The sequence below is a fragment of the Lycium barbarum genome, chromosome 4 (genome assembly GCF_019175385.1).
Source record: "Lycium barbarum isolate Lr01 chromosome 4, ASM1917538v2, whole genome shotgun sequence".
NCBI lineage: Eukaryota > Viridiplantae > Streptophyta > Magnoliopsida > Solanales > Solanaceae > Lycium > Lycium barbarum.
Window position 1 is genome coordinate 42,693,011 of NC_083340.1, and position 14,907 is coordinate 42,707,917.

Genomic DNA, 14,907 nt, shown 5'->3' on the forward strand with positions numbered 1-14,907 from the left:
TTTTGATGGCCGAGAGGCATATGTGTATGAAAGTATTTACGTTTTCAAATGGAAGATGATTTTCTTATGATTTAAATATGAAATTTATAGAAGAGCATTAAATGAGTAGGACGAGTAATAGAACAAGCGGTGCTCGGTGGTTAGTGAAAAAAGTGGTATCAGAGCGGTTTAGTCCTAGGAAGTGTCTATGAACCGTGTCTAGTAGAGTCTTGTTTATGGTGTGTTGCGCGCCACGCTAATAAAAAAGAGGCTACAGGGCATTTAGGAAAATGACTATCTTTCTTCTTATGAGATCTTGCGATAGAGTCGTGCATAAGATTTTATCCTCCCTAAGAGTGTGTTGTGATTTCAGAATGCCGCCAAAGGGAAAAGCTACAGCCACCCAGAAGGGCAAGACTACGACAAAGAGGCGGGTGGAAAGAGAGCCTCCGATGAATGTAGAAGAGGGCGAGTCACAAAATGAGGCTCCATCTAGGACTTCCTCCACCCCGCCTAATGTGGAAGAACAAGGAGGAACTTCAGCTCCAATTCCTCCACCGGTTGTTTCGGGTCAACAAGTGACCGATGCCATACATATATTGACACAATTGGTTGCCGCACAGGCACAGCGGCAAAATATGAGTTCAGGTGATCGGGCAGCAAGTACCAGAGCCCGTGATTTTATGAGTCTAAATCCTCCGGAGTTTTTCGGGTCAAAGCCGAATGAAGACCCATAAGGTTGTATTGATGAGATGTTGAGAGCGTTGAGGATTGTCCATGCCTCCGAAACTGAATCCGTAGAGTTGGCATCTTATAGACTCCTGGATGTGGAAGTTTTATGGTATAATAACTGGGTATTATCAAGAGGAGAGAATGCGCCTCCTCCGGTTTGACAAGAATTCATAGATGCTTTCATTTGCCATTACTTGCCACCCGAGGTCCGCCGAGCTAGAGCGGATAGATTTCTAAATTTGAGGCAAGGAAGCATGAGTGCCCGAGAATATAGCCTTCAATTCAATTCATTGGCTAGATACGCCCCGACTATGGTGGCCGACATGGGAGATCGGGTACATAGATTTGTGAGTGGCCTAGGGCCACACCTGTTTAAAGATTGCTTAACGGCTTCATTACATGACGGGATGGATATTTCCCGAATACAAGCCCATGCTCAGAATCTAGAGGGACGACAACAACCACAAAGAAATGATCGTGATATTGATAGAAGGCAAAGTAAGAGGGCCAGATCTATGGGAGCTGGCAGTGATTATAGAGGGGGATCAAGGCAGACACATTCTAGGTACTCAGGCTAGTCAGTGACTAGTGCACCTCCTCGATTCGCAGGCAGGAGATTTGATCGCTCCTTTAGTTCAGGACAAGGTCAGAGTTCGAGGGCCTCAGATTCCCAGTTCAGGGAAGATGATAGTCAGAAGAGACCCCCGGTACCGCAGTGCAGCCAGTGCGGTAGATTGCATTCCGGACGATGTCGTCAGGGTTCGGATGCTTGTTATGCCTGTGGCTAGATTGGGCACATGATGAGAGATTTCCCGTCAATGAGAGGTAGAGTTGGGACTCAGCCCACAGGTTCAGCAGCTGGTTCATCGTCAGTGCACCCGGTAGGGCAGCCTCCTCAGGTGTCAGCAAGTCGAGGTAGAGGTAGAGGGGCAGCATCTACTCCAGGTGCCACACAGCCCCGTGTATATGCTTTAGCCGGACGGCAGGATCTTGAGTCCTCCCCGGATGTGGTTACAGGTACATTGTCTATATTCTCCCGTGATGTATATGCATTGATAGATCCGGGCTCTACTTTCTCTTATATTACTCCGTATGTTGCTAGTTGTATTGGGGTGAAACCTGAGCCAATTAAACCTTTTGAGGTATCTACTCCGGTTGGTGATCCCGTGATAGCGAAACAAGTATATAAAAATTGTGTACTTGTGATATGTGATCGCCAGACCAAAGCTGATTTGATCGAATTAGAAATGTTAGATTTCGATGTAATTATGGATATGGATTGGTTGGCCTCGTGCTATGCAAATGTTAATTGCCGATTGAAAGTGGTTCGATTCCAATTTCCGGGAGAGCCCGTGCTTGAATGGAAGGGTAATGCAGCATCTCTGAAAGGTAGGTTCATTTCCTACCTTAAGGCAACAAAGATGATAGCCAAGGGCTATATTTGTCATCTAGTTCGGGTTCATGACACCGAGGCAAACTCACCAACTTTCCAATCCGTTCCGGTAGTGAATGAATTTTTGGATGTATTTCCATATGAACTTCCAGGTCTTTCTCCAGAAAGACAAATTGACTTCGCTATTGATGTGTTGCCGGACACCAAGCCTATTTATATTCCTCTGTATCGAATGGCTTCGGCAGAATTGAAAGAGCTAAAAGTACAGTTGAAAGATTTGCTTGAGAAGGGGTTTATTAGACCCAGTTCATCACTGTGGGGAGCACCAGTCTTGTTCGTGAGAAAGAAGGATGGTTCCCTACAGATATGCATCGATTACAGGCAGCTGAATAAGGTGACGATAAAGAACAAATATCCTCTCCCGAGGATTGATGACTTATTCAATCAGCTGCAGGGTGCCAAGATGACGTCGGGCTATCATCAAGTGAGGGTTAAGAAGAAGATATTCCTAAAACAGCCTTCAGAACGAGATATGGCCATTATGAGTTTCGGGTGATGTCGTTTGGGTTGACTAATGCTCCGGCCGTGTTTATGAATTTGATGAATAATGTATTCGGGCCACTCTTGGACTTATTTGTGATAGTATTCATCGATGATATTCTAGTGTATTCTCGCACAGAATCAGAACATGTAGATCATTTACGTATCGTTCTGGGAATTTTTCGAGCCCGAGAATTATATGCATAATTTTCAAAGTGCGAGTTTTGGCTGAATTCTATAACGTTTCTGGGCCATGTTATTTCAAATGATGGCATTCGACTTGGCCAAGGCCTACAATGCCTACAGAAGTCCGTAGTTTTCTGGTATTGGCAGGTTATTATAGAAGATTCGTAGGGGTCTTTTCATCTATTTCAGCCCCATTGACGAAGCTAACCCAGAAGTCAGCCAAATTTCAGTGGAATGATGCTTGTGAGCGCTGCTTCCAAGAGTTGAAGGACAGATTGACCTCAGCTCCGGTTTTAACACTTCCAGAAGGGCCAGATGGCTATGTTGTGTACTATGATGCTTCTGGCGTTGGGTTAGGGTGTGTACTAATTCAGCATGGTAGAGTTATTGCTTATGCTTCGAGATAGCTGCGGAAACATGAAAAGAACTACCCAACTCATGATCTTGAATTGGCTGCAGTTATTCACGCATTAAAGATGTGGAGACATTACTTGTATGGAGTGTTTGTTGATATCTATACAGATCACAAGAGTCTCCAATACATCTTCAAATAGAAGGAGTTAAATCTGCGGCAAAGGCGATGGATAGAATTATTGAAAGATTATGATGTGAATATTTTATACCACCCCGGAAAAGCGAATGTAGTAGCTGATGTGCTTAGTCGCCAGTCAATGGGTAGTTTATGCGAAGTTCCTTCGGAAAAGAAAGAAATGATTCATGAGCTTCGCCAGCTAGCTAATCTTGGAGTACGTGTAATTGATTCGGGTAATGCAGGGATTAGTATTAATGATCCCACGGTTTCGTCCTTGGATATGGAAGTGAAAGAGCGGCAATATGAAGATCTTCAGTTGAGCCATTACAGAGACATATCTCATGAAAAAGAGAAGTCGCTGTTTGATGCTACCACGGATGGGATTCTTAGGTACCGAGGCAGGCTATGTGTGCCAAATGTGGCAGAATTGCGCCAACTAATTCTAGAAGAAGCCCATTACTCTCGGTATTCTGTTCACCCTGGTGCAAACAAGGTGTATCATTATCTTAAATTGATATATTGGTGGGACGGCATGAAGAGAGATATAGCAGAATTTGTAGCCCAATGTCCAAACTGCCAACAGATAAAGATCGAACATCAAAAGCCAGGAGGGTTATTGCAAGCAATGGAAATCCCTACTTGGAAATGGGAAGCGATCAACATGGATTTTATTGTGGGATTACCTCGCTCTCTAGGCAAGTATGATTCCATATGGGTGATTGTGGATAGATTAACAAAGGCAGCCCATTTCCTTCCAATCAGAACCACATACTCGGCAGAAGGCTATGCAAGGTTATATCTTAAAGAAATTGTGCGACTCCATGGTATTCCACTATCCATTATTACAGATAGAGGATCGCAATTTACAGCCAAGTTCTGGAAGTCCTTTCAAGAAGGTCAAGGTACCCAAGTGAAGCTTAGCACGACATTTCATCCACAGACTGATGGACAAGCCGAACGTACTATTCAGACTTTGGAGGATAAGCTGCGGGCGTGTGTATTAGATTTTGGTGGCAGCTGGGATGATCCCTTACCCCTTATTGAGTTTGCATACAACAATAGCTACCATTCTAGTATTCAAATGGCTCCGTATGAAGATTTGTATGGAAGAAAGTGCATATCTCCAAGTGGATGGTTCGAAACAGGAGAAGTGCAATTGATAGGCCCTAAATTGATTCAACAAGTGGTAGAAAAAGTCAAAGTGATCCGAGATCGATTGTTGATAGCCCAAGGTCGCCAAAAGTCTTACTCGGACAACCGCCGGCGAGACTTGGAATTTCAGGTTGATGATTGGGTATTTTTTAAGGTGTCGCCAATGAAAGGGGTGATGAGATTTGGAAAGAAGGGGAAGTTAAGTCCTCGATACATCGGACCTTACAAAATCATCCGCAAGGTGGGTCATGTAGCTTATGAATTGGACTTGCCTTTAGAGCTCGAGTCAGTTCATCCAGTCTTTCATGTCTCAATGCTTCGTAAGTGCATTGGAGATACTACAAGGATTGTCCCAATTAACGATGTTCAAGTAACAGAAAGGCTAGCATATGAAGAAATGCCTATTGCCATCCTAGACAGGCAAGTACGAAGACTTCGAAATAAGGAAGTAGCTTCAGTCAAAGTGTTGTGGCGAAACAACAACCGAGAAGAGATGACTTGGGAAGGTGAGGAGAAAATGAAATCCACATATCCGCACCTATTCCAACCCCCGGAAGAAATTCAAGATGAAACGCCAACAATATAAGGTATTTATGCAGTAAATGAAGGGTAATAATTAGAGTATCTGAACACCCCTATTTCCATCATTACTCAGGTATTATATCCCCTACTTTAGGGAGCTTTCGTGAATCTTTCTTAGAGTTTTATTGTGTTATGGCCCCGTCAGGCAGTGACATTATGGGTTGTTGTGACAAGATGGTAGTGCCATATCATAGGGGAGACTCTGGCGAAATATTTCTAGAATCCCCGATGACTAAACATTCGAGGACCAATGTTCAAAAAGGGGGAAGAATATTACACCTCGGGAAAATTTCCCCGTGAACGCACAGTGGATAGGCTAACGAAGGGCATAGCGTATACGATGTTTTGATGAGTGAGAAATAGTATTGACCCTAAACGAGATTTCAAAGGCATATAAGGAAAGGAAAGAAAGTTGTTAAGGAAACCAAATCATATGTTGTGTGTCGGACAAGATTTACGAGCATTAAGTTAATGACATTCTAATGATGTCTTAGAGACGAGTAATGACGTCCCTTAGATTGGTCCGTATAAGTTGGTCGGGACAGCTTTTATGATTTAAAATAACGGACCCTTCTCATTTCACTTCATTTTCATTTCATTTCACACTTCTTCATCTCTCAAGACCTTTAAAAGGCTCCATATATTTCATCCACAATAATTCAAAGGAAATTGATGATCAACTTCATCAAACCAACAAGAATCAAGAGTAAGAAACTCATTAAAGTCATCTAAGCCAAGAAAATTCAAAGGAAGTGAGTTAGGGTTTTTGGTGCAAGAAGAGTATTGCTACTCAAGGCTTGTTCCTACAACATCTAAGGTACGTTTTATGGTATTTTCATGATGTTTGAAGTATTGATAGGTTGAAACACTTGGATTGTAGAAGAGTGTAGAAAGTGGGTCATAAATGTGTGAATAGTATCATGGTTGAATAGTGGTTGGAAGGAATCATGAAGATGGATATGTTGAGATTGTAAATATGTTATAAATGACATTTAGAACATGGAATAAGTATTATATATGAGAAAACGCGATAATGAGCTATGACCATAATTGTGGAGAAATTGGAAGGAAATGGTGGATTGTGGTAAATGTAGATAAATGATGATTGTTGTGCTATATTGTGAATGTTGTTGTGGTTGTTTGGGAGTTGATATATGATGTGGGAAAAGTAGTATAAACAAAGGAAATGCTGCCCAATTTTCTCCTAGAAATAGTAAGCACGTTCTTGTAATTGTTTAGCTAATGTCAATACAAATTCTCTTGAAGGTAGAACGTGGCATAGAAGGAGAACAAGCGAATGATAGATTATTTAAACGTAAAAGGTATGTGAGGCCATTCCTTTCTTTCTATGGCATGAATCCGATGGTATGATCCTTCTTTCCTCTTCATGAATTCCCTATATCCCGGAAAGCCAAGAGTCTATGATATGACGTTCCTATAAAGATCGATGATATTATGTATTGTACATACTCACCTTATATACTACTTCTTTCAAGGTGAGGCAGAATACTCGTGAATGCTCCATAATGACTAATTTTAGGTTCTGAAAATGTGAAAGTTGCAGATTTGCACTTTGGCCCAGTCGATCGTAAAATGAAATACGGACGGTAAAGTGGTTTACGGGCCGTAAACTGCCATGTCGTATTTCAAATTCCAAAACTTCGACTTTCTGCCAAATGCTCGAATGGTTAATTACGCCTTGAAATATGGACCGCAAACTGAAAGACGGACCGTAAACTAAGTTCGTAAATCACCATGTCCTCAGCCTGGCTTTCTGGTTCTGTCATCCTTTGATACGCCCATGGAATACGACCCGTATTTTAGAATACGGACCGTAAACTGAGTTTACGACCACTGTTGCACTTTCAACTACTGTTCATTCCAAATCTGTTCTGTTTACTGAAAAACACATAAAGCCGCGTAAAATCACATAGACTTGCTTAAAAACAAGTAAAACTGGTAGCAGAAAAGCGTCAATTGTGGCATAGAATCACGACCTTACGTCACCCGCCCAAGTATAATTGTCCATGAGTCTTTATGCATGTATTATGATAAGAAATACTGTGATGAGCATATGATGAGGGGTACATGATGATGGGCATATTATGATGATGATATTACACCGTACCTATATGATCGGGCAGATATACACACCACTATAGTGGGCAGCTTATACCCCGGACGCGGAGACCTGGACGCAGGTTACTTATTATTACACCGTTCCTACATGGAAGGGCAGCTTACACTTACACAGTTATGCATATATGATATGAGGACGAGTATGAGTAAGACAACATGATTTATTTCTTGTATGATTCACAGTCAGTTACAGATTGCTCCTCAATTGATGCCTCCCCATTTTATTGATGTTCATTATTGTTTATGCCTCTCATACTCAGTATAATATTCGTACTGACGTCCGTTTTCTTTGGACACTGTGTTCATGCCCACAGGTAGACAGGGAGGAGATTTTGCTCCAGACTCATAGGAGCCAGTAGCTGATTAGAGAGCACTCCTTTGTTCCGGAGGTGCTTATGATTATTCTTTTGTGTACATTCATATATATTTTGGGCATGACGGGGCCTTGTCCCGTCCTTATGTCTAGTACTCTAGTAGAGGTTCGTAGATACGCAGTGTGGGTTAGGTGGTATCACGAGATGCTATTATGTATATATATTATTTTGATGGCCGAGAGGCATATGTATATGAAAGTATTTACGTTTTCAAATGGAAGATGATTTTCTTTTGATTTAAATATGAAATTGATAGAAGAGCATTAAATGAGTAGGACGAGTAATAGAATGAGCGGTGCTCGGTGGTTAGCCCCGGGTACCCATCGCGGCCCCTAGCTGGGTCGTGACATTATCCGTCATGGTCTCTGAATTTGGAAGAAAGGGATGAAGACTCCGTGATTATTCGTGGCACTTGCTCGACCTCAAGGTTGTTTATGGTTTACTTGAGTTATACTTTTATTAGTGAGTCGTATATATGTTATAGACTTGACGGGAGAAAGCCAATTAGGTCTTCGGACATGGAGTTTGGTTAGACCGTAGATATATTGGTATTCATTGTTGAATTACGTGGGCTTTTCGCCATTGAGTGAGTAGTTGAGCTAAGGTGAATAATTGTTATTCTTAAGGGGATATGGTGGCGTTTATGTTCTTAGAACGATTAAGTTAGAAGGTGGGGATTCGCATACGTACTGAGTTGATCACTATAGAGCTTGTTATACTATCGGGCAGGATGATTCGTGTAGTAACTGCATGTGTCTTCATTAGAGTATTCATGTTACAAGTTAGCGGATGTCATATGTGTGAGAGTAATGAGCAGAGTTATTTGGGTCTTTATGACTTGTGGCATGATGCCTTGTGATCTTGATATTGATATTGTTGACGGATCATGTTTCATATTTGTTGATGAACCGAAAATACGTGAGATACACATTGTGGCGAAGAACAAAATATATATATATAAGAAAATTCACATTTGACGGAGGTGAGGATGTGGCCTAGTTAAGGGCTTTTGATCCTAGGTAAGTTCCGGAGCGAGTAGTACATGGACGCCATGGGTCCCATATAGGTCATGGCTATTTAGGCGAACAATACCATCTAGCATATGTGTACGGATGTGATACTAACTCGAGTTGCATTACCTTTTACTTACTTCCATTTGTATGATAGAGGTGATACTCTTCTTGGCTGCATTACATTGAATCATGACTCATTCTGGCGATTTCATACTTGATTTGTCCTTATTGTTGAGCGGTTGTGTTTACATGTAACTTCATGGCTCCCTTGACTAATAAGGGATGGTTGTGTTGAAGTGATTCCATTTAGCATGATTCAGGTTTGGGAGTATGATTGATATACCGTTTGTCACGACCCAACCGGAGGGCCATGACGGGTACCCGGTGCTAACCCACCCGGGCACCTCTTATCATACATTCACATTTACATCTAGGTGAGCCACATAGCTAAATCATGCTTTCCATGCACAGTAACGAAGGGCACGAAGTATACGATATTTCAATAAGTAAGAAATAGCATTTGATGACACTAATTGAGATTTCAAAGACATTTGAGTTAAGAGAAGAAAGTTTGCCAAGGAAAGCAAGGTATACGTTATGTATCGGAAGAGATTTACGAGTACCGAATTAATGATGAATTAATGATGCTGTGGGGAAGAGTTATAATGTCCCATACATTGTTAATGGGGTGCTAAACAAGTGTTAAGAAGGTTCCATAAGGATTGGAGATCAAACGAGTCGACGAGAACGAGTTCGGAAAAGCTGGGACTTATACGGCCCAACATATTGGCCATATAAAATACACTGGCCGTATGTTAGGCCGTATATTCTACCCAGAATGGCAGCCTCTCTGGACCAAATCTACGGCCAGACATACGGTCCATATAAATTATACGGACCGTATGTTGGTCCGTAGAACTGAGGCGGGACAGATTGGGAGTTATTAAAGAGGGGGCCAAGTTCATTTCATTTTAATTCATTTTCTCTCCCCTTCTCTCAAGAACTCTCTAGAACATTTCTCCACACCTCTCCCACAAGAATTCAAAGGAAATTAATGATCAACTTAGTCAAACCAAAAGAATCAAGTGTAAGAAACTCATTAAGGTTCATCCAAGACAAAAAATCCAAGTGGAAGTGGAACCAGGGTTTTGCTCAAGTGAAGTGTTTCCACCCGAAGTCCATTCCTACACCATCTAAGGTAAGTTTTATGGTAATTCCATGTTGTTTAAAGTATTGAGAGGTTGAAAGACTTGGATTGTAGAAGGAGATAGAAAACGGGTCATGAATGTGAGAATAGTATCATTTTAGAGTAGTAGCTTGGATTGAGTCACGATTATTGATATGTTGTGATTATAATTATGCTATAATTAACATTCAGAACAAGGGATAGACATTTTATATGAGTGAATGTAATAGTGTGCCATGACCATGGATATGGATGATTTGAAGTGAATTGAGAAATATGGATAATGTAGGTGAATAAAGACTACTGCTTACGATGTTGTGAATGATATTATAGATGTTCGGGAGTTGATATATGATATGGAGGAAGTTGTATAAACAAAGGATATGCTGCCCACTTTTCTCTAGCTTTAGTCAAGTATGCTAAGCTATCGATTATCTAATATTAGTATAAACTCTAATGAAGGTAGAAACGTGAGCATTGAAGGAGAACGTTCAAGAGATAGAATAGCTAAACGAAAAGGTATGTAAGGCTAACTGTCACGACCCGGCTAGGGGCCGCGACGGGTACCAGGAGTTAACTGCCGAGCACCGCTCGTTCTATTACTCATCTTACTCGACTGATGCCCTTTTTATCATGTTTGTACTTAAACATAGGAAAATCATAGTTTACACGAAAACATAAATACTTTTATATCCATATGTAGAGATCTTTAGTGTATCAAAGTAATGAGTGCACATGAACATGAAAGATGTGAGACCATGCTACCCACACTACGCATCTACGAGCCTCTACAGACATACTATACAATGGATGGAACAAGACTTCGTCATGTCCAAAATATATATATATATATATATATATATATATATATATATATATATATATATATATATACATATGTACCAAAAGAGAAATCATAAGCACCTCCGAACAATGGAGTGCTCTCGACAGCTGACAGCTCCTAGGTATCTGGGTCAAGCTCGCCTCCCTGTCTACCTGTGGGCATGAACACAGCATCCAAAGAAAGGAACGTCAGTACGAACATTGTACTGAGTATGAGAGGCATAAACAATGAAGGAGAACAACAATAATGTAGTGAGAGCATCAATAAAAACATCTAAATCTGAATAATAGTCATAAGAGGAGTAATGCATGCTATCTTACTCATACATATCATAATATCATAAATGCATGACATGCAAGCTGCCCGTCCATGTCGGAACGGTGTGATAATAAATAATCTAAGCCCGCGTCCGGGGTACCATCTCATGCCGCCCACTAGTGGTGTCTGCCCATGCCCAAAAGGGTCATGGTGTGTCCGTATCGCCGCCCGCCGAAGCGGTGTCTGCCCGGCCAACTAGGCCCGGTGTAAATGCAATCATGACATGCTCATGTAAAAATACTTATAACAATATATTTTTCAAAAATGTACTTGTTATTATACATGCATAAGGACTCTAGATCAGCTGTATTCCATCGAGGTGACGTAAGGTCGTGTACCCTCGATTCTATTATGGGAATACATGAACATTCTGCCCCACCTTGAAAGGATCAATGTATAAGGTGAGTTTATACAAGGAATAACATCGTTTACGTTAGGAACATCACATCGTCTCTCTTGACTCATATAGCTATTTTATGATCTTAAGCTCTTGGCTTTCCGGGTATGGGAGAAACATGGAAGGAGAGGAAATCATGTCACGGGATTCATGCCATAGAAAGAAAGGGTATAGCCTCACATACCTTTGATGTCGAGCTAGGCTATCTCTCACTTGTCTTCCTTCGAAGTCACGTCGTTACCTTCATGAGAGGATTTGGGCTCATGTTAGTTAATGGGTTACGAAAATGCATCGTTATTCCTAAGGAAAACTAGGAGGAATTCCCCTTGTTTCTACTACTTTTCCCCGTTTTATTGCAACTCCCTACATTTACTACACACCCATAATATTGCAAGCGACAATCATCATTTATATACCTTACACAAAATCCACCATTTTCCGCCAATTTCCCCACATTTTATGGTTTTCTCTTATCATCATGATTTTACTCACTTCATACTTATTCCATGGTCTATACATCATTTATAATGTAATTATGATCATAACATATTTACTTTCATGATTCCATTCAACTATTATTCAATGATGATACTATGCACTCATGCAAGACCCATTTTCCATGTTCTTCCACATTTCAAAAATCTAAGCCTTCCAATACCTCAAACAACATGAATTGATCATGAAACTTACCTTGGATGATGGTTGAACAAGCCTTGAGTTACAATACTTCTCTTTGACAAAACCCTAGTTTCACCTTCTTGGGAATTGCTTGACTTAGATGGTCCCTTGATGGGTTCTTGCACTTGGTTTCAAGAATTTAGTGTTGTTGATCATTGATTCTCTTTGAGTCTTGTGGATGAAATGTTTGGAGGGTTCTAGAAGTCTCTTGAGGTGTATGGATGAAAATGACGTGAAATGAGGCTTAAGTCCCTTTTTAATAATTCAAAATCTAATCTTTAATGAATATTTGTCGGGATGAACAGTGGTTGTAAACCACGGTTTACGGGCCGTAAACTAGTTTACGGTCCGTCCTCCATGGTCGTGTTTAAGCATCTCAGGAACAGAAAGTTTGGCTGAGGGTCATAGCAGTTTACGACCGAGGTTACAGTCCGTAAACCAGTTTACGGCCCACCAAGTCGTTTTTAACCATTTCAACATTAACAGAAAGTTGAAGTTTGGAAAACTGGAGGACGATAGTGGTTTACGGTCCGTAAATCACTTTACGGGGCCGTATACCACTTCACGACCACTATGCTGGATAAAATTTCACAACTTTTTCATTTCCAAAAATTCACGAATCATCACCCATTGCTTATACCCTTCGTTGGTCTATTCCTTGTACATGTACGGGGACTTTCCGAGGTGTAACATTCTTCCCCCTTTTTGGAACATTCGTCCTCGAATGTTAAAATACTTGGAATAAATGCGGGTACTTGGCTTTCATCTTCTCTTCCGCTTTCCAAGTCATTTCTTCTCGATTGTTATTTCGCCATAGGACTTTTACTGAAGCTACTTCCTTGTTCCAAAGTCTTCGCACTTGTCTGTCTAAAATAGCAACAGGTACTTCCTCATATGTCAGCTTCTCTGTCACTTGCACATCCTCTACCGAAACTATCCTTATTGGGTCTCCAATACATTTGCGGAGCATCGACACATGAAATACCGAATGAACTGCTTCAAGCTCCGAAGGTAAGTCCAATTCGTATGCTACATGACCCACCTTACGGACAATTTTATAGGGTCCAATGTATCTTGGACTTAGCTTCCCTTTCTTGCCAAACCTCATCACCCCTTTCATTGGCGATACCTTCAGGAATAACCAGTCACTTACCTGGAATTCTAAATCCCGTCGGCGGTTGTCTGCATAAGACTTTTGGATACTTTGAGCTGTTAACAGTCGGTCTCGAATCACTTTAGCTTTTTCAACTGCTTGTTGGATCAAGTCGGGGCCTATCAATTGTACTTCTCCGGTTTCAAACCATCCAATTGGGGATCTACATTTTCTTCCATACAAAGCTTCATATGGGGCCATTTGAATACCGGAATGGTAGCTGTTGTTGTAGGCAAACTCAATCAATGGCAAATGATCATCCCAACTACCGCCAAAGTCTAGTACACACGCTCGTAACATATCTTCTAAAGTTTGAATGGTACGCTCGGCTTGCCCGTCAGTCTGTGGGTGAAATGTCGTGCTGAATTTGACTTGAGTACCTAACCCTTCCTGAAAAGATTTCCAAAACTTAGCTGTAAACTAGGCCCCTCTGTCTGTAATAATGGCTACAGGAATTCCATGAAGTCGCACAATTTCTTTCAAATACAACTTCGCATAATCTTCCGCCGAATACGTGGTTCTGACTGGGAGGAAATGAGCTGCTTTCGTGAGCCTGTCCACCATCACCCATATAGAGTCATATTTGCCTCGGGAACGAGGTAATCCCACAATAAAAACCATATTAATCTCTTCCCATTTTCAGGTAGGAATTTCAATTACTTGAAATAAGCCTCCTGGCTTCTGATGTTCTGCTTTCACCTGTTGGCAATTTGGGCATTGCGCCACAAATGCTGCTATGTCTTGTTTCATGCCATCCCACCAATATAGCAATTTAAGATCGTGATACATTTTGGTCGTACCTGGATGAATGGAATACCGAGAATGGTGCGCTTCCTCAAAAATTCGCTGGCGTAATTTCGCCACATCCGGTACACACAGTCTGTCTCGGTATCTAAGAGCCCCTTCCACGGAAACTTCAAATGGAGACTTCTCTTTTCCACGGGATACATCCCGGTAATGACACATTTGTGGATCTTCATACTGGCGTTCTTTTATCTCCACATTCAAAGGCGAGACCGTAGAATCATTGACAGTAATTCCTGCATTACCCGAATCAACTATACGTACCCCGAGGTTTGCTAATTGATGAAGCTCACGAACCATCTCTTTCTTTTATGGAGGAATCCCGCATAAACTTCCCATTGATCGACGGCTAAGCGCGTCGGCTACCACGTTCGCTTTTCCAGGATGGTACCGGATATTCACATCATAATCCTTCAACAATTCTAACCACCGCCTCTGCCGTAGGTTTAGCTCCTTCTGTTTAAAAATATGTTGGAGACTCTTGTGATCTGTATAGATATCGACGTGCACGCCATATAAGTAATGCTTCCATATCTTTAAGGCATGAATAACCTCGGCCAATTCTAGATCATGAGTCGGATAATTCTGTTCATGTTTCCGCAATTGTCACGAGGCATATGCAATGACCTTGCCATACTGCATTAATACACATCCTAGTCCCACACCAGAAGCGTCACAATATACAACATAACCATCCGACCCTTCTTGAAGTGTTAACACTGGAGCTCAGGTCAATCTGTCTTTTAGCTCTTGGAAACTACGCTCACAAGCATCGTTCCACTGAAATTTCGTCGACTTCTGGGTTAGCTTCGTTAATAGGGCTGAAATGGATGAAAAGCCCTCTACGAACCTCCGATAATAACCTGCCAAGCCCAGAAAACTACGAACTTCTGTAGGCGTCGTAG